General features: G+C 44.0%; 1 pseudogene; it reads right to left on the reverse strand.

Moving 5' to 3' along the window:
- Positions 1 to 4,661: 4,661 nt before the first annotated feature.
- LOC144777024 (18S ribosomal RNA) lies at positions 4,662 to 5,771 on the reverse strand (annotated as a pseudogene).
- Between the last annotated feature and the right edge of the window lie 206 nt (positions 5,772 to 5,977).

Below are 5,977 nucleotides of genomic sequence, written 5' to 3' on the forward strand. Positions count from 1 at the left end.
TGCTGCATGCTACACAACCTGGCCATGCCCTGAAGGATCACCCTTATTTTGGACGACAATGAACAGCAGCAGCCCCCGGCACTCAATCCACACATGCCCAGTGACGATGAGAGTGGTGATGACGAATGCCTTGACAAAGGACAACAGCTCATCGTCAACTACTTCAGTTGAGAGTAAGTTAATAATGAGTGACTATGACTGTGCCTCCACGTTGTACTGCTGTCTAACAAACTTTGAGAGTTGTTTATGGCATTTTGTATACATACAGGACTATGCCCAGGATTAGAGTACTTGGGCAGGCAGGGACTGAGTACCCAGAAACGCCCATTAGCACAGGACCCATTTGCTATAGTGCCTCACTAGCTCTCCCACTCACTCAGAAGTATGCAAGCACATGTACACAAGTCGATAACTTGCAGACAAGAAACACTTTGAAATGTGCTTTTTTTACTACACTGGCAATACAGGCAACATACGTGCCACAAGAAGTTGAGAATGCATTAGTACACATACAATTTGCATAGTGACACATCCATAACAAATGAAGCAAGATGGCATATCGGTAATCCCTCTGAATGAAGACCCACAAGCATAACCCCACACCCCTTGTGAACACTGTCCTCACTGGAAATAGGATCAAGTATAGTCCAGAGATTGTACACCCTGCAGTACTATTCCAACAATTTAAAATTGTCTACGAACAGTCCTGAGAAATTAAAGTATGATTAGCAGGACATCAATAATCAGTGTGTGGTATGTGGTGATTATGTGTATGTAATCATTTGAGACCTATTCATCATTCACGACATTTCAATAATTATGATGTACACATTTGTATCTAAATTGTTATAAGCACACATCTATAAAAATACACATCTATAAATTGCACATCTAGCTAGAAATTGCACATCTATAACATTCTACAAGATTCACATCTATAAAATTCACATCTATACTAAATATTGTGTCAACTATACACTATTATGTAACAGTATAACCACATTTACATATTGATGGATCAACAGTTTAAAACAATATACTTTATAAGGGTGACATGGGTGCTGCAAGAAAGTGTGTATCTCAGTAAAAGCTTGATATTTAGTTGTCCATGAATACTTGGCACATTTTAATAGTGTCCATTAAAGTTGTCAGGTAAACATTTTTCCTGAATGGGAATGACATTTGCAGACCTAGATCAGCCAGAACAACATCATTACATTGAGGCCAAATATCACAACATCGTACAATAAAGCCATGAAATTCTACAGTGTTACATTTGGTGAGATCTTTGATTTGCTCTGACAGATCCTGATAGTATTCAACTTTACTCTCAAATGCTGATTCAAGAGAATTCTGTGAGTTTACATAACAAATTGAAACATCAATCACTACAGCTGTACCATTTTTGATAAGCACTACTTATTCTTAACATAAGGTTCCCAATATGCCATCCAACAACACATTTTTGCTCTATCAATGAGCAATTCCAGAATTTTATGATGCCTTTATATCCTAATGTCCTTGGTTGTGGGGCATGCACCTGAAATGTGTGAAATTGTTTCGCAAATATCATTACAGTACTTACATGTTGCGCATGCACAATTTCTTCCCCTAGGTATAGTTTCTCTAGTATATAAGATATTTTCTCTTAACATCAGCGCAGCTATGTACTGGTTTTATTTCATTTTGTCATGCTTGCTGATCCAGAAATTTGATGTTGGATTACTTGCTAAGTATTTTATACCATATCCTTGAACAGGGAGATTTTCCCATTTCACAAATTCTTGTTTTCTCCAATCATATGTTGCCAACAAATTCAAATCATAACTCAGAAACCTACTGTCGAAAATGTTGAGTTTGTGTGTTTTGATGATGTTAGCAATTTTTTCATTGATTACTTCTCCTCATACATGAATGAATGAGCAATGTACAGATCTGGAGCTGCCCTGAGTTACAAAAACTATTGACTTTGTTTAGACCAATTGTTGTACATAGTTTTGGTATACTAAGGCCCCCAAATGATCTTTTTGAATATAGGAGACCATCATCTGTGTATGCAGGAAGGTGTAGAAAATGTTCGACATACTTTTTTTTTTTGTTTGATCCAGAACATTTAAAGTTTTGGCTTATTTTCCTGTCATTTCCAATTTAAATGACAGTTTAGGGACCAAGTACTGACACAAAAATTCTACTTTCTGTGTGGGCTTAGGTGGTAGATTTTCAAGTTTTTAAGCCCAATTAACAATAACCTCATTAATGTTGTTGTTGCTTGTATGGCCAGTATATGGATACAACTTTAATCCAAAGTATCTCTCACTTTCTCCTGGATGAATATTTTCAATATTTTGTTTTTTGAACTGCCATGGTTTACAGTTGTTCACCAGGATGTTATCTTTATACAATACAATACAATACAATACAATAATACATTTGTAAAGCGAACTACATACCCGTGAGGGTCTCAAGGCACTGAAGAGGGGAGGGGGGCTGCTACTGATCGAAGATTGAGAAGTCTTCTGAAGGTCGGTAGGTCCTGCGTCTGTCGTAGGTGGGTGGGGAGAGAGTTCCAGGTCTTGGCGGTGAGGTAGGAGAAGGATCTGCTGCCGGCGGTGGTTTTCCGGATGCGAGGCGTTGTGGCGCGGGCGTGGCTGGCTGAGCGGAGGCTGTGGATGGGGGTGTAGAACCTGATTTGGTCATTGAGGTATGTAGGTCCGGTGTCGTGGAGAGCCTTGTGTGCGTGGATGAGGAGCTTGAAGGTGATCCTCTTGTCGACGGGGAGCCAGTGCAGGTTTCTCATGTGGGGTGTGATGTGGCAGCGTCGTGGGGTGTCGAGGAACAGTCAGGCCGCTGCGTTCTGGATGCGTTGGCGCCGTCTTAGGAGCTTGGTTGTTGTTCCTGCATAGAGGGCGTTCCAGTAGTCCAGTCTGCTGGTGACAAGGGCGTGGGTGAAGGTCTTTCTCGTGCCGGAGGGGATCCATTTGAAGATTCTGCGGAGCATTCGGAGGGTGTTGAAGCAAAATGCGGGGACGGCGTTGACTTGCTTGGTCATGGAGAGGGTGGAGTCGAGGATGATCCCTAGGTTGCGTGCGTGTTCGGTGGGTTCTGGCGGTGTTCCTAGCGAGGTGGGCCAACAGGAGCCGTCCCAGGCTGAGGGGGTAGAGCTGAGGATGAGGACCTCCGTCTTGTCTGAATTCAGCTTCAACCTGCTGTCCTTCATCCATTCGGCAAAAGCCTTCATTCCTCTGTGGAGGTTGTCTTTGGCGGTGTGGGGGTCTTCGGTGAGGGATATGATCAGCTGGGTGTTGTCGGCGTAAGAGATGATGTGGAGGTTGCGTCGTCGTGCGACCTGGGCGAGTGGTGCCATGTAGATATTGAACAGCGTTAGGCTGGGGGAGGATCCCTGTGGGACGCCGCAGATGATCTCAGTGGTCTTGGAGCAGAAGGGTGGGAGGCGGACGCTCTGGGTTCTGCCGGAGAGTAAGGATGTGGTCCATGCCAGGGCCTACTATTGGATTCCGGCGTCGTGGAGGCATGCTGTCAGGATGCGGTGGCAGACCGCATATACTGATATAAAATCCGCAGACTGATATAAAATCCATGGGTATTTTTCACATTAAGTTGTAATCCTGTTGTTTTACTGAATTTTTCAATGATTTTCAGATTTGTACTCATTCCTTCCCAGGTGCTGCTGAGTACTGCGATGTCATTTGCAAAGGCAAGAGTAGTGATTTGCTCAATAAGACCATCTGATCCGAATGTGAAGCCTTTGCCATTTTTCTGCCGATCACAGATCAGAGAATCCTTGGCAATGTTAAATAGCAGTGGGGATAAAAAGTCACCTTGTTTAACCCCAGATTTCATTATTATTTCAGGAGTTGCTTTGTTGTTCTTTCCTTTGAAAAATGTTATTGAGTCAGTGTATAAGTCTTTATGTCTCTGATGTATGATGGAACTCTGTGCCTTGCGAGACTCAGTATAATGTAACCATGGCTGACAGAGTCAAAGGCTTTTGAGATATCTATGAACACTACTGCTAATGACTGACTGTTTTTTCGTGCACCTCTTATGATATTTTGTAGAAAAGTCAGATTCTCGAGACAACCTCTCACCTTCATGAAACCTTTTTGTCTCACAATCAAGTAAACAAAAGATGAGTCTTTTAGTTAGTATTTTTGTGAATAAATTCATGAATGCAGTACCAATGGTAATTGGACGCCAATTATTGATTTTTTTAGGTTCACTAATTGGTACATTCTTAGGTATCAATATCAACTGGTTCTATTTGATACTTTCTGGTACTCTACTCATTGATAACCTAGACGATAAAATTCTGGGCAGCAGTTTTGATTGCCTGCTATGCACTTTATTCAAGTCACAAGTCATTCAGACCAATCTTATCAGGCCCCACTGCTTTCTTTAAATTTGAGTCATCGTAGGCATTAGTTATTTCGAGCAGTGTAATCTCTTTACATACATTTCTAATTTCCCATTTATCCGGTATCCAATCAATCGGTATGAATTTAGGGTTTTTCTTCTTTTCTTTTTCAATTATACCTTTGCAGTATTGGAAAATGTTGAGTCAAATTAAGCGGCAGGCTCTAATCCTGGTGGTGCCCTTCTGTCAATTTCTTTAAGTTTCAGCTTTGCAACCATACTCCCCCCGCAACCCAAAGACTTTGTTTTCCCAGAAGCTGCTCGGCGGATCATGGGAGTAACGACGCTGGATCGCTAATCCGCATCATTTGTGGTCGGAACTATGACGGTATCTGATAGTCTTCGAACCTCCGACTTTCGTTCATGATTAATGAAAACATTCTTGGCAAATGCTTTCCCTTTGGTTCGTCTTGCGCCGGTCCAAGAATTTCACCTCTAGCAGCACGATACGAATGCACCCAGCCGTCCCTCTTAATCATGGCCCTAAATCTGAAAACCAACAAAATAGAATCGGAGTCCTATTCCATTATTCCTAGCTGGAGTATTCAGGCGACCAGCATGCTTTCAACACTCTAATTTTTTTTAAGTAAAAGATTCAGACCCCCAGGGCACTCAGTCAAGAGCATCAAGGGGGTGCCGAGAGGCAGGCGCTGGGTTAGGTGGTATCTCGCCTCGTGGCGGACCGCCAGCTCGATTCCAAGATCCAACTACGAGCTTTTTGTCTGCAGCAACTTTAATATACACTATTGGTGCTGGAATTACCACAGCTGCTGGAACCAGACTTGCCCTCCAATGGATCCTCATTAAAGGATTTAAAGTATACTCATTCCAATTACAGGGTCTCAAAAGAGTCCTGTATTGTTATTTTTTGTCATTTTTCCGAGTCGGGAGTGGGTATTTTGCGCGCCTGCTGCCTTCTTTGGATGTAGTAGCCATTTCTCAGGCTCCGGAATCGAACCCTGATTCCCCGTTACGCGTGGTCACCATGGTAGGCACAGAAAGTACAATTGAAAGTTGATAGGGCAGACATCCGACTGTATCGCCGCTGTCACAGGGACTTGTGCTCGGCCCGAGGTTATCTAGAGTCACCAAAGTGGCCGGGTGAGCCCGGATTGGTCTTGGTCTGATAAATGCATGCATCCCGGGAGGTAAGCGCTTGCCGGCATGTATTAGCTCTAGAATTAGCACAGTTCTCCAAGTGACAGCGATCAAAGGAACCATAACTGATTTGTTGAGCCATTCGCAGTTTCACTATACCGGCCGTATGTACTAACACATGGCAGCCGCACCTGCTGACGGGGTGGGTTCGGGAGCCATGTGCCCATCTCCCCAACCAGCAACATTTACGCACTCCTCCCTCTCGTGAGCCTGCTAGGGGAAGGAACCCACCCACCTGGGTGGAAGGGCTCTCTGGAGGGGTGCGCAGAGGTGCGGTCGCATGGGCACCGGCGGGTCCAGCAGTCTCCCCCGGGAGGGAAAGGTGGACTGAGGCACAGCCTGAGCGAGATGCAGGGGTGCCAGAGCCTGGTGGCGGTGGCACCCC

The sequence above is a fragment of the Lissotriton helveticus genome, chromosome 1_1, assembly GCF_964261635.1.
Source record: "Lissotriton helveticus chromosome 1_1, aLisHel1.1, whole genome shotgun sequence".
Taxonomy (NCBI): Eukaryota; Metazoa; Chordata; class Amphibia; order Caudata; family Salamandridae; genus Lissotriton; species Lissotriton helveticus.